Source organism: Wyeomyia smithii, chromosome 2 (genome assembly GCF_029784165.1).
Source record: "Wyeomyia smithii strain HCP4-BCI-WySm-NY-G18 chromosome 2, ASM2978416v1, whole genome shotgun sequence".
NCBI classification, from domain to species: domain Eukaryota; kingdom Metazoa; phylum Arthropoda; class Insecta; order Diptera; family Culicidae; genus Wyeomyia; species Wyeomyia smithii.
In genome coordinates this window covers 261,193,626-261,220,714 of record NC_073695.1, presented here as the reverse complement: position 1 = coordinate 261,220,714, position 27,089 = coordinate 261,193,626, and the positions used below count along the sequence as shown (strand labels likewise).

Here is a 27,089-nt window from a genome sequence, read left to right as displayed (position 1 = left end):
AGGTCAGAAAAGGCCAAAAAAAATGATCCCAAATTGAGCTCAGAATGGCCGAAAGATCAAAAAAAGGCCAAAAAAGATAATGATCCCAAATTGAGCTTGAGAAAGAAACGATCTCATATTGAGCTCAGAATGGCCGAAATCGCCTTCTAAAGGCTAGAAAAGGCCAAAAAAGAAAATGATCCCAAATTGAGCTCAGAATGGCCGAAATCGGCTTTTAAAGGCCAGAAAAGGTCAAAAAAGAAAAAGATTTCAAATTGAGCTCAGAATGACCGAAATCGCCTTCTAAAGGCCAGAAGAGGCCAAAAAAGAAAATGATCTCAAATTGAGCTAAGAATGGCCGAAATCGCCTTCTAAAGACCAGAAAAAGCCAAAAAAGAAAATGAAATTGAGCTCAGAATGGCAGAAATCGCCTTCTAAAGGCCAGAAAAAGCCAAAAAAGAAAACGTTCCCAAATTGAGCTCAGAATGGCCGAAATCGCCTTCTAAAGGCCAGAAAAGGCATAAAAAAAGGGTTCCAAATTGAGCACAGAATGACCGAAATCGCCTTCTAAAGGCCAGAAAAGGCCAAATAAGAAAATGATCCCAAATTGAGCTCAGAATGGCCGAAATCGCCTTCTAAATGCCAGAAGAGGCCAAAAAAGAAAATGATCCCAAATTGAGCTCAGAATGGCCGAAATCGCCTTCTCAAGGCCAGAAAAGGCAAAAAAAAAGATTTCAAATTGAGCTCAGAATGACCGAAATCGGCTTCTAAAGGCCAGAAAAGGCCAAAAAAGAAAATGATCTCAAATTGAGCTTAGAATGGCCGAAATCGCCTTCTAAAGACCAGAAAAAGCCAAAAATGAAGATGATCCCAAATTGAGCTCAGAATGGCCGAAATCGCCTTCTTAAGGCCAGAAAAGGCCAAAAAAGAAAATGATCCCAAATTGAGCTCAGAATGGCCGAAATCGCCTTCTTAAGACCAAAAAAGAAAATTATCCCACATTGAGCTTAGAATGGCCGAAATTGCCTTCTTAATGCCAGAAGAGGCCAAAAAAAAAAATTGATCCCAAATTGAGCTCGGAATGGCCGAAATCGCCTTTTAAAGGTAAGAAAACGCCGAAAAAGAAAATGATCCCAAATTTAGCGACAACCGAACAAAAAATAAATATTACTTTTTTTTATTTACTTGTATTATGCAGTGGTGCCGAAAGAGGTAAAATCTTGAGAAGCAAAAAAAATTGAACATTGATTATTTTCACTTCATTCGAACATGTCCCGAACATGCCGGAAGTGACTTAAATGGTAACAAAAAAAAAAAAAAAAAAATGCCGGATAATCGAATTCCGGATAATAGAGTCTCCGGATAATCGAGTCCGACCTGTATCCGAATGTAAATTGTATGATGTTAATGCTACGCTAAAATTATTCTGTTCCGAAAGTTTTATAAATTTCCGTCTCAAAAGGGCCAACCGCTTAGCAGGACAGTAGTAGTTCCGCAGCAGGTAATCCCAAAGTCGAATCATCACCCTGGTTTAAGTTAGTAAGCTCCAACTAGCCAACGGGGCCGGGACGAAGCAAATTATACGTGTCATCACCAATCGGGAATTCGATTCTCTGGCCACCGAAGAATATTTCGCGTAATGCTCGGGGTGGAAGGGTTGGGCGTAGCCAGCAATTAATTACGCGGGTCAGCCGCCACCGTCATCGAGCGAGAACGCCCTCCGTTTCGATCCAGAATGCGCACTGAGCTTCAAAGCAAGACGACCGGAACGAGAAGCTGCCGATTGCCACCAAGATCACTGCGTGAATCGGATTCGTAATAATTTACCGTAATTGTAGGCTTCGCGTAGGTCCGCTTTTCGACGGGGCGGCCGTGCGAAACTCGCAGACCACCGAGGTTGAAATTCATACTCGGTAGCGATTCTAATCGGGTTGCCGCTTTCTTTTCCGGTCGGAGGCCCCCGTCTTGGCGGGCCGTTGATCGCGCGACTAGTTCAAGTGCCCAATGTTCATTACCGCGTTAGCTACGGTTATCAGCGGTGATCGATTTCAACTTTTCGCAGCCGAAGGCGTCTACTTATAGCAGCAGTTTGTCGTCTCGGCGGGAGGGCCAACCGTCAGGTGTGTATCGTGCGCGGTGATTGGCCGATCGAGGGCAACCGTAGCCACTGGCCACTGACGAATTGAAACTTGTTCGCAATCGGTGGGGAGGCTGCTGGTGGAATTTAATTTCGGAAACCACGTGAGTTACCGGTGCACCAGCCAGCAGGGCAGGTGTTTAACTGTCGGACGACGACCGCCAGTTGACGGATGTTTCGAATTTGTGCTGATTTGAGTGATTGAATTCAGAGCGGATGTGAGGAAAGTTTTCACGTGGAAAACATTAGCCGCAAAGCGGTCGTGAAATTTGTAATTGTGAATTGATTTCTAAGACTGAATTTCAACCTGAAAGTGTAGAACTGCTCTCAGCTCAGCAGTTCAGCAAACCGAAGTTGATCCATACCCGGCAATTATCTACAGCACCCGAAAAGAAATAATAATAATCGCGATTCACCGTTCGCCGAAAGCCATCCCTCTGTTTGTTTTCGGCTGGCGCAAAACGTGTCATCAGCCGTTTCTCGGCTGTCGGATGATAAATACTTGGCGAATCGCGATGCCGAAAAATTAGCATACCACGAGTCGAAGCCGCCGATGTCGGACAGCAAAAACAGTTCGTTCCATCTTTCGTGGCTCATTCGCGTCTGTCGGTGAGCGCTGGGCACCGCCGGGGTGTGGATGGGCAAGAGACGATTTAATAAAATAATACCAGACTTGCTCGAAAATGGTAGCGTTGCTCGTCATTTTTTTTTTTCGCTGCATCTTTCACTCGCACCACCAGGTGCTTCTCGAGCGTTGTCGTCATTGCAGGCATAATTTGCCTCATTTTCATGCTGGTCCTGTCCGCGCCGCGTTCTTGACCGACGCGAATGATCATTAGTATCGTTTATTCGGGCGGGATCCTCCCTCTTTTTTGTTGGTTGGTTGTTGCTTGCCATCCGTGTGCGGTGGTCCCGAACCCCACGTACAGCGAAAATAATTGCACATTTCAATTGGGCTGAAAAAATTGAATTATAATTAAACGTGATAGCGATAGGGATCGATGACGAGCGCGATGATCCCCGTAATGGCGCTGGGGGGGGTGCGAAAACACGTGTTGAGTCCTGGCTTGCAAATGCTTATGCTAATTTATGCGCTCTTTCGGGACCCTCTGCTGCCTGTGGTGCTTGGTGGAAAGTTAGTGAAACAGTCGTCAAAGGTAATTAAAGTTACTCACGAGAGCTGGTTGCTGTGAGTATTGGGGGAACAAATCACCTGACAGTTGCCGAAGCTTGTAGTTAGGGTAATTAAATTACCGTAATTGAATGGTCATAACGAGCAATTTCGATGTGCTAATTTTCGTGACGTTGATGGTTTGTTGCTGAAATGTTTGGCATACTAATTTGTAATGTGAATTTTTAAAATAAATAATTGAAATGATTGTATCCGTTGCCATCGCAAAAAGGAGATCTACTAAAAAGTGAAGAAATACAAATATCTTAGCTCCAGCAGCGCTACCCCACAATTACAGACAAACTTCCAAGTTTAGCCGGGTGTGACCACACCGGAGCGCACCAATTCTCCCCGCGAAACCTGCGTGTAATTATTCCTTAAATAAACTACACCCAAAAAAAAAATCAAGCCCACGCCAGAGTCCAAAGAAAACATGTCCAAACGGTGAGGATCATCGCATGTCACCCGACCACCGAATTTAGGCAGCTGAATTTAGACGCAGTTTGCTCTATACTTTCGATAATTACAGACCGGCGCGGGGGCCCAAAATAGTTAACCTATTCATCGATCGACTCGACGCGATCCTAGTCGGTATAATTGCTTACAACACAACCCATCCGAGGCATCTTCTGCCGTCTAAGTAGGAGTCCGTCGCTATCGGGAATTTTACTGATCGCGTGATGCCGTGAAGAGGATTTCGAAGCCACGATTTAACTGGCCGGGTTCCATCGGACCGGAAGCGAACGGTTCTGCGACGTGATTCGCTGGCTCGCTCGCTCACGGGTAATAAATGGTTCGAGGCTATGAATGAAAGTGGAATCTGAATGAATTCATAATTACGGTGGACTGCAGAAGATAATAAAACGCACGCATTTGTAGCAAAACCGGCGGACCGACCGATCACGGTCAGGAATTCACCTGTCGACAATGCGGGTAACGACAAATCACAATAGTGTATCGAATAGTGTTCACTGATGACCGCTTGACGATGATAATTATTCGCTCGGAGTTTGGTCGCGAAGACCGACTATTAGAGTGATGGACAGGCGAAATTGATACTTTCGCTCGCTTGCTGACTTCATTCATCGGTGCAGCGATGATTCGCTTGTCAATTACGGTTTTGTCAATACGTTACAAAGTAAGAGACTAAAACGTTAAATAGAAGCATGAAACTAACAATTAGAACCAACAATATAACGGTCGGTTACAGGGAGAAGCTTGTCTTTCTTTGTTGCACTTTGTCCTCTGCTGACCGATTGATATCGATTTTTTTCCCAACCTCAAGGGCTCAGCTGCTCAATGGCATATAATCATTCCACGTCGAAAGCCCAAAACAAATAAAACTTAACTACCAAACCAATAATTTTACCGCTGCATCGATGATAATCCGATATTCAAATATAGCATCATACAGCCCAATCGCACAACAGGTTCAATTTTTCGACACTTTAATTATTAGCTACGAATACAAAACATAACCCGAGCATAACGTGGTTTGTTCGCCTACGAAAGCGGCTGGCTTCCCTCTTTTAGTTGATATGCAAATGCTGCTGCCAGAAGCAGTCCAATTTGCATCGTCGGCCGATCAAGATGCCTATCGGGACCCCGGCTCAGGCAGTTCGAAATTTTATCTTCGGTTCTGAGCTTAAAATATTGAATGGTGTCCACTGGGTTAGCAGGGTTTTTTTTTACTTTTGAGATTCGGTTTTTATGGGCGATAATTAAGTGTTAGCACACATCGAGATCGTGGAGCGGAGTTTGATGGGAAGCGCGATCTGTTTTCCGGTCGTTTTGATGACGATCGAAATAAATTTTCCACCAGGATGGATCGATAATATTCAAAATATTTGATAATCGTTCATTAACTTTTCATTCGAAGTCTTTAAAGAGACGATCCGATTATCAGAAGAATTTCGAACGTTTCTGAAAAAATTAATTGATAATGTTTGCTTGGAAATCTAAATTTGGAAACCTAGAATTCAAAGTATATCTAAATTAAAGGAAAATCCTTAGAAATTTGAAACTCGAAATTTTAAATCGAATGAAAATCTCATGCTTGTTTCAAATGAATACATTTTTGCTCTCGTCATTGAAACTGTCGATATGAAACAAAACTCGGGAGTTTGAGGCCCGTTTTCTCTACATATCTGATTGAAGTAGGCGCCACTGCTTGAGCCGTTTCTTACCTTATAATGAGCGAAAATTACAAAATTCATGAATCCAACCCAGTTCACGAATCAGGATATAGAAATCCAAAAATGTAGAATTTCAAATGCTAATAAAACCTATTATAAGAATCTAAGAGTTCAAAGAATCCAGCTATTTAAGAATCCAAGATTGAAGAAATTATATATCCAAAAATCCACAAATCCATAAGAACAAGAATCTGAGAATCGGAACATTCTAAAACACAACATCCTGGAGACATGGATACATGAAATCTATCCAACAGAACCAAATAACCAAGGAATCCAAATCTCCAAGATTTCAAGAATTAAGAAGTTAAGAATTTGCAAACCTAATGATTCATGAATCAAATTGTTCTTCAAAAATGCATGAAATCGAAAGCCAAAGAACCTGAGATTCCTAAACTACAGGAGTTCAAAAATTCGTGAATCCACGAGCTCAAAGTATCCGGAAAACTTAGACTTCAAGAATGCAAGGATCCAAAAAAAAAACAAGAATCAGAATATCCCGCAATTCGCGAATCCATGAAAGCAAAAATCCAAGAATTCAAACATTCAAAAATACGAGAATATATAATTTCAAAAGTCTTAGATATAAAGCATCCAAAGCAAAGCAAAGCCTTGGTGCTACATTCCGATTCGGAACTTGACCTTCTGTTTACTATACACAGACTTCGCAGCCAACCGTTAAGTGTACAGGACAATTGCGGGGCTAGCGCTACGATCCTACTGACACTAACAGTCTCTCCCGAGTCGACACTCGAACCTACGACGTCTGGCTTGTTAGGCCAGCATCGTACCTCGAGACCAGCTTGGGAGGCTATAGATATAAAGCATCCAGGATTCCACAAACCCAGTAGTTCAAAAATCCCAGGAAAAATGAAAAGGTCCAGAGTTCTATAATCAAATCATCCTGAAACAAGAATCCAAGAGTTACAGTAGTAGAAATAAAGTGAGACGATATAAAAAATCGAAGACGCAATTATCCAAGAATCCAGAATTCATTAAAATCTACTGGGGTCGTTTTTCACGCGAGTTATTTTTTATGTGTTTGTAAAAAAGACTCCAGTTCAATTCAAAACTTTGAGCGTCCAAAAATAAGATAATCTATGATTTATGAGGTTTCATGAAATCCTCGTAAGCTACACGAGAACTACACTTTTGCCCGGTAGGTTTTTTCCACTTTCCAGACTACTCGCCAGTGGACTCTGTGGTGTACTTCTGCGTTTTCTCTGTAGAGTGATTCAACCCTCTTGTTTCTATCAGATGTGGGATGAGCTGGAATTGTGTTTGTCTCCCTGTAAGTTGGTTGAGACACTTTGGAGTGGAGAAAGAAGCAGTGTGGTGAAAGCTATCGATACACGCCCGCACAAACTGAACGGGGAGTGCGCGGTAAATTTTTTCTCCGCTTTTTCCACATACTGAGGAGAATGAGAAGCATGAGTGTCAAAGAACAACTTGTAGAGTAGACTTCAATGGTTAATTCAGTCAACAACAAAACTGCTGTTTATCACTCATCTCAAAGCAAAAATTGCAGTTGTAAAAAAGACCCCAGATTAATTCGAAACTTTGAACGTCCAAAAATGATTTAGGGGGTTTCAAAAATTCCTTGTAACTAAAAATCCAGGTATTCGAGAACAAAAGAATCTGAGATTTTTAGTACTGGAATCGAATACACTCATAATCAAATAATCCAGGACCAAATAGTTTGAAAGTCTTACAAACCTTTTACCCATATTATTTGTATTTGTATTTGAGTAATCCATCTGACGATAAATAGTCTTGATGAATAAATTTACTAACTAATCACAGTTTATAAATCTCACGAGCGGAAGAATCTGTAAATCCAAGTAGGCGTTTTGTATACTTGGAATAAATCAAAGACTCGAAATATTCAAGAATCAACGAATTTACGAAAAAAAGTAGCCAAGAAATAGAACAACCGAAAATATAACAAGGTTTTTTTAAAATCCATAAATCTAAGAATCCAAGAATTCAAGAATCCGAGAACCCAAGACTATAAAATCCAATGATTCGTGAATCCAAAAACGCTCTGATCTCGGGAATCTTAGAATCCAAAAATAAAATATCCTAGAAATTCAAAATTTCAATATTCAAGAACATGCGAATGCATGAGAGTAAATATCCAAAAGTAAACATAAAAAAAAAACAAGAATAAATGATTTCAAAAACCTATGTATCTTAAAATCTCACATTCCATAATTCAAAAATCCCAAAAAATCCAAGAAGTCCAGAACTCGAATATCAAAAAATTCCAAAACAAGAATCTGACGAATAGAAAAATGTGAAAATCCCTGAATAAAAAAGTTCAACCATTCGTGAATTAAACAAGTCCAAGAATCTGGTATTTCCTGAATGTGATCCCATTGAACAAGATCGAAGAAAAATTGCGAATCCATGAAAGTAAAAATCCAAACATATGAACATCCGAGTTTTAAAATCTGTGAATCTCAAGCATCCAAGAAGTTCACAGTTCTAGAACCAAATAATCCTGGCATCAAATTTTTCAGGTATCAGAAGCTTCAGAAATCGAAGCATCTAGGGTAACAACTATCCACGAATCCAATCTAAACATTCAAAAGCTGAGAAATATGAGAATCCGATAGCTTAGCTTAGTTCTGACGTTACATTTCAATAATTGCCATTCCGTGATGGGCTCAAGCCACTAAAGATGTACAAGGAATCATCTAAAAGCACGAATGGGAATGATCATTCCTCCTCACCGTGCATCATTCAATGACCCAATTTTTATAGACCAATAATGGCGCCGGCCATGAGTCAGCTGAGGATATATCCTCTAATCTAAAAATCCAATAATTCATGGAATCTATATTCTAAAGAATGAAAGAATCTAAGAATTTGGGAAGTTCGAAGTCCTGGAATCAAATATACCTACCAAAAATCAAATAATTTCGGTAACAAAGACTTCAGAACAACAGAATAGTTTAACCACAAACAAACAGACGTGCCTCTTCGAAGAAAAGTCTTCAAAAATCTTCGTCCTTATTCGAAAAGTTTTACTCATGCGCCACCATGTGAGCTTATTGTCTATTAACTTATTTTCGTAAAGCGGTTTTTGTATTTGCTAATGGGTGTGTACGCTTGCTCAAATCAACACCAGTTGCATTACTGACGGTTTTTGTCTCTGATGATGAATGTGCACGCTTGCTTATAGCGGCACCAGCGGCATTATTGCATACTAATCAAAATATCAAAATAATCGTTATTGTTCTGCTCGACGAAATCGTCATCGAGTGGCACGTCTGTTTGTCTTTGATTCAACTGTTCCGCTCAAAAGTTCTGAAAGTCTAAAGAGACTTCCCACCCAATATCTTCCAAAACTTCAATGATTCAAGAATTCTAGACATTTTATAATCTAGGAGTTCAAAAATCCTAAATTTAATGATTTTAGAAACTAAGAATTAGAAATTAATTTTAAAAACTAAGAAAGTATTTAAAAATCCACAAATACAAGAAAACAAGTATCCAGAAAAATTAATAAAAAAATACAAAAATTACTAAGAATCCATGGATCAAAGAATCCAAAAATTCAATGGTTCGTGAATCCAGAAACGCAAAGAAATCGGGAGTCTTCGAATCCGAAAATTCAAGAATCTTATAATTTCAATATCCACGAGCCAGCGAATTTATGAAAGCAAGAATATGAATGTCCAAAAATACACGAATGAATGATTTAAAAAAGATGTATATCTTGTGATCCAAGATTCCATGGTTTAAAAATCACAAAGAAATCCATGATGTCCGAAATTCTAGATTCAAATAATCCTGATATCTAAAATACAAAATTTCAAATATTCGGGAATTTAATGAATCCTCGAATCTAGAAATTTTCAAATGAAAGTATCCTACAAACAAAGAATCGAAATATCCGAAAATCTCCAAGTCCATTTGATTAAGAATCAGGGCATCTGAATACAAGCATTCAAAAATCTGTAAGATTCTAGAACGCTCAGAGTTCTACAATTAAGTGATCTTGGTATCGAATTATACAGGTATCAAATATATCAGGAATCTTTGAATCTAATACGTTTACAAATAGCGAAGAATATGCGGATTCTAGAACACGAAATTTTTCAACACACCAAGAATCCCAAAATTGGAGAATTCCCAAAGCGTAAAAATACAAGAATGTTAGAAATGAATGAATCAAAAATATCCAAAATAATATCCGAAAATCCACGAAACCTTGAGAAGAACCCAAGAGGTCAAGAATCTGAACATCAAAAATACGAAAATCTATAATTTATGTGAAACTGAAACTAAAATTGAAACTGAACCTGTGAAACTTCTCAAAGCTGAAAATCGTATAGTTCATGAAACCTGACTGCCACAAATTCCATGATTCGAGAATGAGAAAGTATAAAAATTTAGGAAATTCAAAGGTCCTCAATCAAACTAACCCAAAATCAAATAATCAGAAATTCAACAGTCCAAAAACCGCGTTCCATAAATTTAGGAAGCTTTCTCATCCAATTCCCTCAAAACTTGAGGATAGTAAGATCAGAAGAATCAGTAAGTTCAAGAAAACAAAAATTAATGGATTTCTTGATCCTAGAAATTTCAGAATCTAGGAACCAAACAAATTGAGAGCCAAAGTATTTGGTAGTTTTTCACGAATTAATGAGAACAGGTATCCTGAAATCTGAACATCTCAACCAAATCCATAAATCTAGGAAGCTGACAATTCAAGACACCAAGAATCCAAAAATACAAGAATCCGTACTTCACGAACCCAAGACCGTAAAGAATTCAGCGATCTTGGAGTCCACGAATGCAAGAATCCCAAAATTCCAGAATTTCAACATCTAAGTGCCTACGAAACCAGGGAAGCAAGAAATTGAGAATCCATATACAGTCGAATCCCTCTATAACAACACTTTTCATAGCGACAAATCTCGCTATAGCAACATTCTCAACAGTCCCTCAATTTTATACTAAAATTCGTCGTTTTATTGCGACATTTCGCTATAACGACCTTCCTCTATAACGGCATACCAAAACTAATACTTGTCTTTCTTTATTGCGAAAATATTACAGTCGAATCTCTCTATAACGACATTGCTAAATTTATAACGACATTCTCAGCGGTACCTTCTGTTCTACATATGCAATAATTCTTCGTATTATTGCGACATTTCGCTATAACGACAGTCCCTTCCGACGTCGCTATAAATAGATTCGACTGTATTTAAAAATACAAGATTTATTTATTTAAAAAATCTGTATCTATTGAAATCCAAGAATTCATAGTTAAAAAATCTAAAATAGAAAACCAAAAACCTCAAAATTCTAGAATAAAATTGCCTTGGAAAAAAATTTCATGATGCTGCGGAGTAGAGGAAGGCGGAATCCACAAATTCAAGCATACAACGATAAATAAGAACAAAAAAAAATATAAAAATACAAAACACAAAATTCAAAACTGAAGAAAAACATTAATTGGAAAATCACGGAATCTGAGAGTCTAATAATCAAAGCATTTCCAAATTTTAGAATCCAATAATCCTATCAAGTCATCCTGGTGCCGAAATTTAGCAATCAGAAAACTTGTTAATTTGACAATTCATGATTCAATGTAATTCATTGCAATAAAAATTGCAAAACCAAAGATTATGGCAATCCAAAACTAAAAAATCCAATACTGCAAGAATCCCAGAATAAATACAAGCTCAAACTAATGGCAAAAATCAAGGATCGAAAAATCCACGAATCCATGAAATAAGAATTCAGGAGACCAAAACTTCATGATTTTAAATTTACTCAAATCAAAGAATACAATATTTTAAAAATTCGAAGAATTCGAAACTATGAAAATCCTAGAACCTAGGTAAACTAAAATTTTAACGAGTAATTTTTGAAATTCGCGTAAAAAAAACCGTGTGGATTCCAAAATACCTGCATAAAAAAATTCTTGAAGATTTTCAATCATTTCTGCAAAATACCTACTTTCGAAAAAAAAAAAACAATGGAAGTGTTGTTTCCACGTCCGTATCGAGCTGAAAATTAAACAAAAAAATTTACAAAAAGGTTAAACCGGGCATCGAATGGTGAGTTGACAACCTGGAAGGAGCGTCAAATATAGCTTCGGCCCTCACAAGTTCCTATCTCACACCTCCACGAGTCATATGATTACACTAGACTGCCGGTTGAAACATGGATACAACTGGTTGGTGTTGCCTGGGCGATGTTGTCATCCGACAATAGCTAAGTGAGAAGGTGCGACGCGATCATTGGCACGTTAACCATATTCCGGCGGTAGAGGAAATGCTTCGCCAACCCGAGCGTCTGTTCACCAAGATGGTGCGGCTCAAAACAGCGTCTGATCTCCATGTTAGGAGCGGCTGATCAACGTCCTGGTGGCAGCGTGGGACTCTAAACAGAGCTATCGTGTCAGCTCTGGCGAGACAGGGGGTTGGGGAATGGGTATGGTAGTCCGAAGTACCTTCTTCCCCCGCAAAGATATCCACAAATCCACCTGAAGATCACCCGACCAACAGACAGAGAACCAAATTGAAACGTTCTAATCGACGGCAGGTTCTTCTCCGACATCATCAACGTTCGCACCTACCGCAGTGCGAATATAGATTCGGACCACTACCTAGTAGCTGTGTGCATGCGCTCAAAACTATCGACGGTGTATAACACCCGCCGAAGTCGAACGCCGCGACCGAATATTGAGCAACTGCGGGACGCCGAGGCTGCACAGGAATACGCGCAGCAGCTGGAGGCAGTGCTACCTACGGAAGAGCAACTTGGCGCAGCTACCCTGGAAGATGGCTGGAAAAGCATCCGATCCGCCATAGGTAGCATAGGTAGGGCTACTAGGTACAAGGGCCCCGAATCATAGAAATGACTGGTTTGACGGCGAATGCAAACGGTTAGTCGAGGAGAAGAATGCAGCACCGTACGAGAGCGAACGTGGAACGATACCGACAGGCACGGAACAGGCAAAACTCAGTCCTCCGAAGGAAGAAGCGCCAGCAAGGGGACCGAGATCGCGTAGCGATGGAAGAGCCGTACCAAGCTAACGACACTCGAAAGTTCTACGAGAAGCTGAACAGCTCCCGCAAAGGCTTTGTGCCGCAAGCCGTTATGTGCAGGAGCTTGGACGGCAACCTCCTTACAGACGAGTGTGAGGTGATCGAAAGGTGGAGGCAGCACTTCGACGAGCATCTAAACGGCAATGCAGTAGAGCGCGAGGACGATATGGCAATTGATCTTGGTGCACGAGCAGAAGACATAAGAATTCCAGCCCCCGATCTTCTGGAGGTGGAGGAGGAGATTGGTCGGCTGAAAAACAATAAAGCTGCTGGAGTGGACCAACTTGCCAGCGAGCTATTGAAATACGATGGAGAAACACTGGCTAGAGCCGTGCACTGGGTCATTGTCAAGGTTTGGGAGGAAGAACGAGTACCGGAGGAGTGGATGGAGGGTATTGTGTGTCCCATCTACAAAAAGGGCGACAAACTGGAGTGTTGCAATTACCGGGCAATCACTCTGTTGAACGCCGCCTACAAGGTACTCTCCCAAACACTTTGCCGTCGACTATCACCATTTGCGAAGCATTTCGTGGGGCACTACCAAGCGGGATTTATGGGTGCCCGCGCCACCACGGATCAGATATTCGCGGTTCGGCAAGTTATGCAGAAATGCCGCGAACATAACGTGACCACACATCATTTGTTCATCGATTTTAAATCGGCGTACGACACAATCGATCGGGACAAGCTATGGCAAATTATGCACGACTACGGATTTCCGGACAAACTGACGCGGTTGGTCAAAGCGACGATGGATCGAGTGAAGTGTGTAGTTCGAGTTTCGGGGGCACTCTCGAGCCCCTTCGAAACTCGAAGAGGTCTAAGGCAAGGTGATGGTCTCTCGTGCCTACTGTTTAACATTGCCCTGGAAGGTGTCATTAGAAGAGCGGGGATTAACACGATTGGCACGATATTCCAAAAGTCGGTTCAACTGTTTGGTTTCGCCGACGATATTGACATTGTGGCTCGAACCTTTGTGAAGATGGTGAATACGTACATTGGACTTAAGGCTGAAGCCAAACGGATTGGACTGGTCATCAATGAATCGAAGACGAAGTACATGAAAGGAAGGGGTTCACGAGAGGACAGTGCTAACCTTCCACCTCGAGTTCAAATTGGTGGTGATGAAATCGAGGTGGTTGATGAGTTCGTGTATCTGGGCTCACTGGTAACTGCCGTCAACGATACCAGCAGAGAAATTCAACGGCGCATTATGGCAGGAAATCGTGCATACTTTGGTCTCCGGAGGACGCTCTGATCGAGTAGAATTCGTCGCCGCACCAAGTTAACCATCTACAAGACGCTGATCAGACCGGTAGTCCTCTACGGGCATGAGACATGGACTATGCTTGTGGAGGACCAACGCGCCATTGCGGTCTTCGAGCAGAAGGTGTTGCGTACCATCTTCGGTGGACTGCAGATGGAAAACGGAGTGTGGAGAAGGCGAATGAACCACGAACTGCAGGAGCTGCTTGGGGAGCCGTCTATCGTTCACACCGCTGAGATAGGCAGGTTGCGGTGGGCTGGGCATGTTGTAAGTATGTCAGACGACAGCCCGGTAAAGATGGTTCTTGAAACCAATCCGTCAGGGACGAGACGGAGAGGTGCACAGCGGGCAAGGTGGATCGATCAGGTGGAAGACGACCTGCAGACCCTACGCAGACTACAGAGCTGGCGAACTGCAGCCATGGACCGAGTGGAATGGAGACGACTCTTACGTACAGCAAAGGCCACACCACGGCTTGGGACTGTTTGGTAAGGTAAGTTAAACCGAATAAATGAATATTTAGGATTTGGATAAAATAAACTCATCGGACACTCTTGATAATCGATTTTTAAATAGAAAAAGGCATTAAAAACGACGTTTCTGAAAAATCCGTGTGAAAGAGCTTAGTGTAATGAAGATATCCAGAATCAAATAATTGTGGCATCCAGATTATGAAGAATTTTATCTCTTCAAGAATAAACACACAGGAACACATAAATTTCATAAATCCATCAATACAAGGATTAGAACCAATAACACTGGTAAACACGGTCTTGCCCTAGAGCTTATACTGGAAAAAAATAAGATCATAGCGTTCTAACAATTCCTGTGAGTTTTGGTGCAAAGGCAACTTTTTTAGAAACTTAAATGAGTTTTTCAGTAAGCAAAATTAGATGCCACGAACCTGATGAGCAATCACTCGACACGACAATTCGTAGGAGTTGTTGAAAAGCTATAATCGTTCAGGGCAACTGTTTTGAGCTTTAGGACAAATGTTTTTTCGGTTTTGTCGATCAGTATAATCCAAGAATCTGAATATCCAAAACTAAGAAAATTTATGATTTTTTGCGCTTCATGGAATCTGAATTTCTCACATCTAAAAACCCAATAAGTCATGAAATCCTAATCCCTACAAATCCAAATATTCGAAAATTAGCGAAATGAGGTAGTTTGAAAATCTGCAATCGTTAGAACTTAGAACAAAATAGTTCAGACTTCAGAAATGCAACAGGCTGTTGCCAACAGTCCCAAATTGGCTTAAAAAATTCTAAAAATCTGAAAAGCTTTATTCTCGAACCAAGAAGATGTTCGAAATCGGACTGAAAAATCCGTGAATCCAAGATTACGAAAATCCATGGTTTCAAGGATCCTGCAAATAGAAACTCTAGAAATTTTAAAATCCAAAATTCTATGATATTAGAAACTAAGAGTCAAAATACTCAAGAATTCACTAAAACAACTATCCAGAAATCTGTGCAACCGAAAATACAAGAAAAATTTCAAAAATCCAAGAATTCTAGAATCTAAGAAAACATAAATTCAAAAGTTCACGAAACGCAAGGAATTTGTGCATCTTGGAATCCAAAAATAAGAAGACCCAGGAAATTTAGAGTGCCACAATACAAAAATCCAAGAATCTGAACATCCAAAAATCCAAGAGTGCATTATTTCAAAAATATTTTTATGTTGGAATCCATGATTGCAATGGAAATCGGAAATCCAACAAGTCCAGAATTGCAGAAACAAATAACATTGTATTTTATCAAAGAAAGCCAGGAATCTAGCAATTAAAAAATGTAGGGATCCCAAAAATTTAAATCCAAATATTTAGGAATCTATGATTTATTGTCTTTGAGCATCCTAAGTAAAAGAATTCAAGATTCCTGAAAACAAGGAGTTGGAAAATCTAAAAATCTGAGAATCTAAAACCCCAACAAGTTAATAATTTAGGAATAAAATAACCTTTAGATTTAATTAAACAAGTATTAAAAGCTTTAGAAATTCTAGGATTCAAGAGTTCAACAATTCGCTAATCTATTGTAGCCATTATCCTCAGAAAGCACAAAGCGAATGAATCTTAGAAGCTAAGAATACATAAATCCATGAATCCAAATTGGTAAAAATCAGGAATCGAAAGATAAGAAAAGAAAGAGTGTAAAAACAAAGGATTCAGATATCCAATAATCCGCGATTTAATGAAAACAAAATTCGAATATTTTAAACATCCAAAAATACAAAAATGTCTGATACTTGAATATAGAGAATTCGGCTTTAATTACCCAAGAAGTCTATGATTCTAGGATCTGAAGCTCCTGGAATTGAATGATCCAGTTATTGAGAAATCCAGGAATCTAGCATCTAAGAGTCCGTGAATTCGACGATCCGAGAATCTGTTTAATCCGATATATTCAGGAATCCAAAAACCAAGAATACAAAAATGTTATAGACCCATGAATTCAATTAATCAAGTTAAAAATCTAAATATTCATGGATTAATGATGCCATGGAAACCTGAACAGTTATAAATATAAAAATCAATGTTTTTTTTTTATCGGAAATATTAGGAAAATTCAACAATTCGTGAAATGAAGGATTCTGAGTACACAGAAATACAAGACTCCCAAGCTTCTAGAATCCCAGATTTGATAGAATTTTGAAATGTAAAATAGAAGAATGAGAGGAAGAAACAAAAGATCCATGAATCTTAAATAGTTTTTTTAACATCCAAAAACGAAAAGCCATGATTCAAAGCTCTATAAATCTAAAGAATCAAGCATTCATGTAATCTAGATTTCAAAAATCTTTGAGTTTAAAAATATCTGCAATCGAACAAGCTCGAAAATAATATCTGGTATCTGGACCACCGAATCCAAAACTCAACAGTCCAATATCCTTGAATCTAAGGATCTAAAAAGCTTTTTCACCCAATGTCCCAATATAATGAAAGTCTGCTTCCGCCTTGAGAATCCTAGTATCCGTAGATTCGGAAATTTTAGTTATCCTTCAGAGTTGAAGAAAAAAGATTGGATAGTGAAAAGGTATACATTATTCGTCCTGAAAATTACAAAGTTTTTGTTCATCCATCGTAAACCTAGGAATCTTGAAACAAGAAGATCTTATATTATAATGCTCTTCGATAAAGGGAACAAGATTTCAGGAATTTAAAATCTAACTCTCTGATTTTAATGCGATACGATAAAATCGCATTTTTACCGGTGATTTTTCGGAATCATTCTTCCATTCCATGAGACGAAATAAAAATGTAAATATTTAGCTATGCTCACCCATCACCAATCGCCATTAACCGTATCCGGTAGTAGATCCTTAGCTTCTGCACTGCTTTCAGAGCAAAGCTTTAACATTAGCATTTTTTCGACATCGTCGAGTCCTGTTTACCGTACTTTTCCACGCTAAATCCTAGCTGAAACATCCTCGAAGCTTAGTCTCGAATTACCGGCCGCCGGAACCGGATTCCCGGTTGCCCCGGTGTAGTGGGCGAATTTTCAATTTTTACATCGCTTCGCCTCTACCAGTGCGCCGAGGTGTTGATATTTATGAACCGCACGAGCGGTCTGTTTGCTTTCCGTCGGAGCAAATAATTCGCTGTCAAAGATGAACAGCGACTAAGACAGAGAGAGAGAGAGAGAGAGCAAAAATGTCAGACAATTTGTCGGTAATTAACCGACTAATGACGGGTCATTTAGAAAATGCAACGTGTTGACGCAACCGACCGGAAAAGTTATGCAAATTTAAGGTTGTAGTCTCGAGTTCGCCGCTATCCTCAGGCGGGATCTAATCTGAGCTTCGAATCTTCCGATATTCGGAAGTGCTTTCTTCGCACCACGAACACTGAAGGAAATTGCCCTCCGAAAGGAGGGGCAAAGTACCACATTAATACAGATATTTTTCATAACAATTAGCTGCAACCCGCATCAAATGTATGCATATATAAATATTTACGTGCAACATCAATTTCCTAAATTAAACATAAACACTCATTTTATTTGCCTTCTGACTGCACGTTACAGTGCGGGGTCCGGTTACTGGCGTAAATTGTAGAACATGCACTTGCGTCTTTTGTTGTTCACGTCGTGGTCGTCATCGTCGTCGTCTGTTGCTGAATGAAATCCTACCACCGACGGACGGACGACGGTTGGGCAAAGCAATGCATCCACAGACGTGTTGGGAAGGAAGAAGAAATGCTGAATGAAAACTGCAAGCAACCGAAAAGCACACAATGTTGAATGTTTTATTCATGTTTTGCCCTCGAAGCTGGCTTGCTGGTTGCGGAACCACACAAAGAAAGGGTTGGGGTGGCAGAAAGGAGACGACGAGGTTAGGTGTGGTTGAAAATTATAGCAACAGCCGCAACGGAACGGAAGAAATATGAGGCAAATTTACACCCAATAACAGGCTGCCTCGTAGTATCAAAATTCATTAGGGCTGTGTTGTGTACGTTTGAAAATATTTGTTTGAATTTTTAATTGTGCGGTTTGCGGCTTTTACGGCTCGGTTTTGGTTGTCTCGAATGCAGCCCCGGGCTGCTGACCGGAATGGTTGGGAAGATGATGGTGATGGCTTAGTTGCTTGAGCGATTGTGACAGATTTTTGGTTGTTTGTTCGAACCATAATTTAGTCTATTAATTGACGCCTTTCAGAGAATTAGGAAACTAATTTTAACGGAATCACGTTCGAACTTTGGATTGTCGTCAGGGCTTGGAAACCCTCCAAGCATTTCTGGTTGTAGAATGGAGTTTTAGAATTCAACTGAAGATGTATGAAACCAGGGAATCGAGAAACAAATTGAATCTGGTTCAACCGAACAACATAAGACAAGCAGAATAAACTTCGTGCACGTTTTGGATAAAAAAAAAATAATATTTTTCATGAGTTGACAAATCTCCAAGAATCAAGAGTTCATATTAAACACTTTCGAATCACTCAAAAAATATACTCATGCTTAAGTTTTTTTTTGGTAACACCTCGGTATGTATTAGTTTTAGCATGTGAAGTTGGCGCTACCATGCCAACAGATAACAGTGACGAGTCCCAACAATAACCATCGCATTCTGTAACGGATTGATCGTTTGCTTAAAAATGCATAGGTATCGCCTGTCCACCCAACCAGTAAGAGCCACAACTGTTATTTCGATGCATTACCGTTTCGTATTTGAAGCAGAATGACTTTGAAACATTTCACCTTGGCCTGCATTTTTTTTTTGCACTTCGCGTTGTTTCAACAAACAATCGCATTATTTAACCGCAAAATCGATTACAATCTTGCCGAGCAACTGAAGGAAGTGCCGCGTAATCAAATCTGTCACGGGAGTGCCATTGAAAGGGCACCAGCCAGCAGCAGCACCATCACCGCTCTACACCTTGATGCGCGTTCGGAAAAGGTGTAAAACAACGCTGTTTGCATAAAATTAAGATAATCGGGATGGGATTTGGTGTGCGCATAAATTTCAGCGGCTAGCTAGCGATTCGGGTAATGCCAGACCAGTACAGCGGTGCACTTGAGTGTCGTATTGACGACGAAACGATGGTTTTACTATCGCGTAACCACAGCCACCGAGCGAAGCAAGCCGAATGATTCGAGTTTACAGCATAGCAACACGGATTTCCTCCCTATTTGCATCCAGCAGTGATGCGCCCCCCAAAGTGTCAAGTTGAACATCAAATTTCCGCTTGTTAACAAACGAAAAAATTAGATATTCTACCCTACCGCGGGTTGGTGTTGAATTAATTTGTGACGCGAATTTGCAACATTATACTATTGATTTTCCGGATGATCGCTCTAATGAAGGTTATTCATTGAATTGGATATCGAATAGAAACAATTATAATTCTTATAGAAAGTTCTGTAAAGAGTTATTAATAAACTTTAAGTAAAACCAGTAGTTATCTACAAGTCATATTACTCAAAATCAAATGAAAAAAATAAAGAACAAAAAAAAAATAAAAGTGATTTAAAACAAATTTTGTATCGAAAATGAAATAACACTTTAGGTATCGACTACACCTTACTTTTTTGTAAGTTTTGTGTTCAAACAAAAGAAGCAATTTAAATTAATGGTTTCATGATTCTTTTAATTTAGTTTATTGCCAACCTAGTTACCAATTTACGCTTTTATCGTCTTGAATTATAAAAATCTGAGGGCGCCAAGCTTTTTGATGCTTGTTGTAATATGGACTATAATTTATTAGAAAATATAATTTTCGAATTCGACACTCATTTCAACTTCAATTTTATTTTTGGGTGCTGAAAGGGGCCGTAGGGCCAAGTCTCCAATGATTAACCATTTTCCATGCTGTACCAGAGGAGATATTTAGACTTGGCATTGCAGCATAATAAAACAACCGTCGCCTCTCACACAAAAAACAGGATGGTCATTCGTTACCATCGCATCGAAGAGATAAATGCACGCTGTCGTTCGTTTGGCAATGTTATTTTGGCCAGTTTCTGTCTACTTCGTTCTATTTATGTTGATACAAGTTCAGTGATATAAATTTCCAAAATCTTCGCACACAGCTCGAGCTTGTGCTTGTACGACTGCACATTTTGTAGTTGCTCCTCCGTGATCGATCTGAGCTAGTGAAGTTGCACAAGGAACCACGTAAATGGCAACTTAGGATTAGTTTGCCATCTTCAGTGTACAACAATTTAGTAGCTACCGCGTTGTGAAAAAACAACGGCGCCGGCCACGTCCTTACGATCGTTAGGGTAAGGGAGAATGTTGTAAGGAAGGAAGTGTAACAGTCGTTGTTGTCGGAGACCGAGTTCACCTCTGCATCTCCACGACTGCGACGTAAAAGAATGGTTGTATCACCGTGGTAAGTGACGGAATCGAACAATGTTTCGTGCGAAGTTAGTTTATTACGAAGACGAACGATGCGTATCTCTCACATCGAACAACGCGAACTTATTTTAGCGGCGTGCCCGAAGACCATCCATTACTAGCAGCATCCAAGTGTTTGAAATCTGTCAATTTGATTATTCATGACATTTATTGACCGAACGACACCTACTCCGATTGGCGATTTTATATCTCCATCTCCTCAACTGCGTTTGTATCATTTTGATCCTATGCGAACGACGCGCGTGGAAAAACCAGCCGCCACACGAGGCACCCAAGTATTTAAATATTTGCCTATTATCAATTCCGAATATCTTCCAGAACGCGCTTCAGCTCTTTACATCGCGTACTCATTAGCTCAATCACGAAATTCATCGACCGAACGAAACTAACTCCGACCTGACTGAATGGACACCGTGAGACATGAGCTCACCCGGGCTGAAAACGCGTTAACACCGAAGCATTTCGCGCGACCGCTGTATTCCCTTCAACCGACGCAGACGCGCAGTGACATAGCAGTTATATCGATTCTCCTTTACTTGTCGACACAAAAGTTTTCTATTAAATAGAAAAACTGGCAAAGCTCCATGCATTCAAAGCTACAAGAATTTAGAATATGCAGATACACATAATCGCCAAAACAATATGCATAAATGATTTCCAATATCTCCGCACACAACGTGCGTAATTCTCATTTCTAGAAAAACTGTTGAGGAAAAAAACGTCGTGGTGGCGAGTACTCGGTTGACATGTTTGTTCAACAATGTATTTAGACAGAGAGCCTTACCACCGTCAGAGGAAAAAGAAGACGATTATCGCAGTGAAAAGTGGTTCTACCGTGACCATGTTGTGGTTGGTAAATGGCTAGGCAGTGCGTACCATTAGTACTTCGTGTACTTGTAGACTTAAAATAGATCCTTTTGCGGTCCGTAGCATCCTACCCAATAACTTCTACTCGTACCACCTTATGGTATACGCCGGTATACGAGTAACCAAACAAAGATCATGGTTACCAAATGTGATGGTACCTCGGTGGTATGTTGACAGGGAAGCAGGAAGGGCGATTGAGCTCCTCAGAGGAAATCATAATCTTTCTGAGCGTCGGCTCACAACAGCGTCTGACCCGGAGCGGGTGGCTGAATTCAGAAACGTGTTGTCTCGAGCGCTATAGACAAAATGGCAGCCTCATCACGAGACTCGGACCACCACCTAGTAGCAGTACATGTTCGCTCATATATATTTACGGTATTTCACACAAGATAAAACCGCCCTCCTCGTCCAAACATCCGGCAGTTGCACAACCCGCAGGCTACAGAGAATTACGCCCGCTTGTTTGACGAGACACTGGTTTCCACGAAGGAACTATGTGCTTCGACTCTCGACGATATATGGGACAAGCTACACTCGGCAATTGGTGAGGCCGGATCCGCGGCACTGGTACACGCAAAAGTTCAAGCTTTCATCATCCAATGTGTCCTTTCAATTCGCACAGAATTTGCTCTGACTTCGCACAACCAATGCGTGATACGCATAACGCAAATGTTGTACAAGGAATACATTGACAGAGATCGAAATCAGAATATGTATCATATACACAAAAATCGTAATGTCTCGGTAAACTTCGGCTTCGGGCGAACGATCAGTTTCGAGGCGCTCAAAAAACCGTTCTATACCTTCGCGAGCCGGTGCGTATCAACGGCTCGTGCATCCCTAAAAATCGTCAGCAACCGAAACAGCCAATAGCGAGCCTTGTTGCCGTGGAAGTTATTGACGCTGGTGCCAGTAACGCAGAACCGAATGCATGTGAATGAACCCAGAGTCATAATTAAATACAAAATGTTTTAGACTAATCTCATGTTTTTGTTTATTGTTAATGATTGAATAATGTTTTCGAATGACCTGATTCATGAAAGTGAATCGCTCAGACAATAGTTTCTTCAATGGAGTCAGTAGCCAACTTATCAATATTGATTGCTGGTTGCACTGTTTTAACGATGCCAACCTTTTGAACATCGGCTGATGCTTTATAAGTGTAGTGGTTTGGAGCTGCGCAATACATTCAAAATACGCTAGAGCATCAAATGCGTTATACCCAACGCACATGCGTTGTGCTGGTTCCAATTTTAATCAGTAAATGCGCTAATTTCGCTCATAAATGATCTGGTTACGCACACTCCAACTTTTGCGTGTAGAGGTTACAATAAGCCAGCAATGTAGAGGTTACATTAATGCCAGCAAGTGATAGAGAGGTAAAAAAGGACTTGTAGAAGCTGTCTACGCATCTACGCATCTTCGCGTCTACGCGGAGGACAGAGATCGTGAAGAGCTGGAGAACCTGCTTCGGGTCAATGACACGCGCAAGTTTTATGAGAAGGTGATACAATACTGTGTGGGCTACACAACGAGCCTAGATATGTGTAGGGATCGGGGAGGAAACATGATCTCAAGCGAGTGCGAGAAGGTCGACAGGTTAAAGCAGTTTCTCGGTAAGCACCTCAAAAGCGGAGATCAAACGGAAAATTGAGCCACTAAAGCACAAACTTACCGCAGGTAAGGACTACCGACAGAGCTCTAGAAACACGGTAAGGAGGCACTAGCAATGGCATTTTACTATGTAATTTCCAGGATTTGGGTGGAAGAGAGACAACCGGAGGAATGGTTGGAAGGAGATGTATGCACCGCCAATAAAAAAGGCAATCGGCAACAATGTAGCAACAACCGTGGCACAGTCTGCAAAGTCCCGGATTCTGCTCCGCCGTCTTTCTCCTCTAGCAAAAGGATTTGCAGGACAGTACCAAGCGGGCTTTACGCAAGCACGCACTACCATGTATCAAATCTTCACTCTCCGGCAGATCCTTCGGAAATGCCGCGTGTACAACGTGCCCACACACCACGTCTTCATGGAATTCAAGGCAGCGTTAGATACAGACGGTCGAAACCAGCTATGGCTAATGATGTACGACTACGGTTTTCCTGAAATATGAACACGACTTATCAAAGCTACCTTGGATCGAATGATGTGCTACGTGGACGTATCGAGGAGGGGGTTGAGAAAAAAGAGATGGACTATCCTGCACGTTGTTCAAATTGCTCTAGAGGGTGTATTCTGACGAGCGGGCATCGAAATGAGAGGCACTATTTTCAGCAAAAATAGACAACTCATAGCCTCCGCAGGTGACCTCGACGTTATTACAAGAAACTTTGAGACGGCGCACAGTGGAGCACTTAGAACATCAAATCTGATCAGAATTTTTTTGAAGATTTTTGGACTAGAAACGTACGAAAAAATAGTATAACGAATAGTTGTGACTGAAAATTTTTCATGGCATAGCCCACCTTTCAGTGATTTGTTACTTTTCTAATGATGTAGTTCGGATTTAATGGTAGTTTCTTTACTATAACAAATTGCTGAGTCTTTATGAATGAAACATAACTATTTTTTAGATCAGTGAGGTCCGGGGTTAACACTGTTTTGTTTATTAATCAATCTGAGCTCTCAGGACAATCTGAAGAGTGAAGAGTGTTATCACCTTTGTCGAAAAAGTTTGAACGCTTTACTTGGATTCTGACCGAAAGCTCGTAATCCAAGGATCCAAATTCAATAGCAACCTGTTGAGAATATCACGGTTACAGGCTATCCTAAAAAGTCTCGTGAAAAATTTGAACGGTACAGACAAAAAAAAAAAGACAAAAAAATTGGCTTCATGAATTGATACTTTATGCAAAGTAGAAGTCATTGGATGCCAAGGATAAAGCCGAATGTAGAACTGAGCAGTTTCAAGAGCGTAATCTGCGAACTTTGGTGAATCTATGTCTCGGTACTAAGCAACTACACTGCCGGAAACTGAAAAGTTGAATTTTTTCGATGATTTTCACAATTATGTAACACATGAGTTCGGATTGGTTCGGATGATCTAATACCACCAGTTTGACCAGAAACAAACAGGCTTTCATTTGCAATTGTCTGTTTACATTGAAACTCATTGATACTTGACTTACTTCATATATTATGACTTTAAAAAAATCTAAAGCTAAAATTTTATCGATTTCAACCAGCTGTTAACAAAGGTTATCAATATTTCTGGATGCTCATGAGCTGTCAAAAGTTTCAGTAGGTGTCACACTCCAAAATGAGACTATGCAGAACATGGCTGATAAACTTTTGCTTTTTTGACATTTGATGAGGTTTTAACTTGATTTACTCCTATGTGTGGCGAAGGCAATCTACACCAGACTTAAAGCGGAGGATAGGAGAGTTGGACTAGAAATTAATGCGTTGAAAACTAATTATATCAAAGGGAGAGGCTCGGAGAAAACCAACATTCGCCTCCCACAATCGGTGATAATGGACGGCGATGTACTCGATGAGTTCGTATACTTGGGATCTCTGGTAATCACTGACAGTAACACAAGTAAAAAGATCCAACGACGTATTCAAGCAGGAAATCTGGCCCCTTCTGGTCTCGCAGGACGCTTCGATCCAGGAGCATATGGCGCCACATGAAACAGACGATGTACAAAACCCTTATTAGTCCAGTAGTTTTCTATGGACTTGAAACCCGGACGCCGCTCACGGCGTCGCACTAGCCGTATTTGGACGGTATTTGGAGCTGCAGACACTACTTGGAGAGATTCCCATTGTGCACCTGATGAAGGTAAGATGGGCCGAACACGTCGCGAGGATGCCGGACGACGTGTGGTCAAATCGGTTCTCTTCTGATTCTGTTTCTGATCTTGCATTCAGGCTGGCGGTTTTTGCTTATTTTTATATAGGGTATCAGCTCTATTATCACCAGGTTTAACCTATAATCATCCGGGGGGGGGGGGGGGGGGGTAATTGATGTCCTAGAGCCTTAATTTCTGGCATGATGGTTCTTTATAATTTCATAATGCAAAGTATCTTCCTGCAAAAATTAGTTCTCTATGATTTCATTGACTCCCCGGACGATAATTGGACAAACCTGACGATAATAGAGCCGATACCCTATTTAAAGTTACTGGTTCCGTTTTCGTTTAGTTTAGTTTAAATTTGATATATTTGGCTGGTGGATTTTATACAAAAAAATTTTTTTTTCGTTTTTAATTTTGGGTTTGTTGTTGAAATTATTGCTGGCTTTGAGGTTTGGATTAGCATTAAACTACTTTTTCTTTGGATTCTGGATTCAGGTTATCCACCTTTTGATTTTGGATATCAAGATTTTGGGTGGTGGCAGACCCGCATTCAAGGGGGAGGGAGCCAAAAAGGGCAAATGGCCCGGGCCCTCCGACAAAAAGGGCGCCTAAATCCTTTCATCCGAAGTCAAAGATTGATTTTCTTAGCCATAAGTATCTGCATACACATATGCGTAATATACATAATAGCCAATAATAATTCTAGACGTTATATAGCCGCTTGCTTTAATCAGAACCATCATACAAGAAGACTGAATTCGAGCGACAGTTTTGGTAGTGCAGTTTTTTGAGTGAAAGTGGAACTGGCGCATGTTAGTGTGCATCGCTCACGCACGCAGTGTCTTCGTAGTTGTCATATCCAACCCTATTAGATATTTATTTCTTCCAGTGCATTTGCACAATCAAAAAGGGGCAACGTCGGCAACAGACAAACCCAAAAGTGTCAAATAAACAAGAGCTGGTCTCTTATATTACTATCAAGTATTCAGCGTGTTTGGACGTATTCGTCAGCATACCGAAAAGTCCAGTTAAAAGTGCTGGAAAATATCTATCAGCAAAAGCGTGATAAAGAGTCGAACAGACTGAACAAATCGGTAAAAATATATAATAATTTGGCAACGAAGAACAGCGGAAATCGATCGGTACGTGTGGCAGTGCAAATTAAAAAAAAAGGTAGAACAGAAGAGGCTTTTTCATGTTCAGTGTGAGCGACAGTGGAAAGACGACATTGCATTAGTAGCGTCAGGCGTCGTTTTGTTCAACAGTGATCACTGTCAGGGCTCTACATTTTCGAAACAAAACAATGAAACTGATATACTCGCGCTGTCATTTCGATTCGAACAGTTTTATTTTCACTTGATTCCTTTCGGCTACTGTCATCGAATCACTTCTTTCTCTCTTTCCCTCTTTCTTCTTTCGGATCATTTCAAATGAAACTAATGACTATTTCAATCGACGGCATCTCAATTGAAACTAACTCGTAATTTGTCCAAAGGTTTAAATAACTTAAGAGTTTTTAGTAAAGAACATCTATTTATATTCGAGATTGGACAAAGAATAATCAAATTTTCCACTCTGATGTCAAGGACAACTTTTCACTGGTTGCCTTGATGTAACAATCACTGAAGACTAGTATTTATTTCTATTTTTCAAAACACACTAAAGTCGCTTTTTACGCGGGGGATACGTGCCGCGTAAAAAAACGTGTAAATTCCGGAATCCGCGTTAAAAAACCGCGT

The 27,089-nt window shown here is 40.4% G+C and overlaps 1 protein-coding gene across 3 annotated transcripts in view; it reads right to left on the bottom strand.

Moving 5' to 3' along the window:
- LOC129724126 (paired box protein Pax-6-like) overlaps window positions 1–27,089 on the bottom strand; it is a 190,923-nt gene that overhangs the window by 83,981 nt on the left and 79,853 nt on the right. The window lies entirely within an intron of this gene.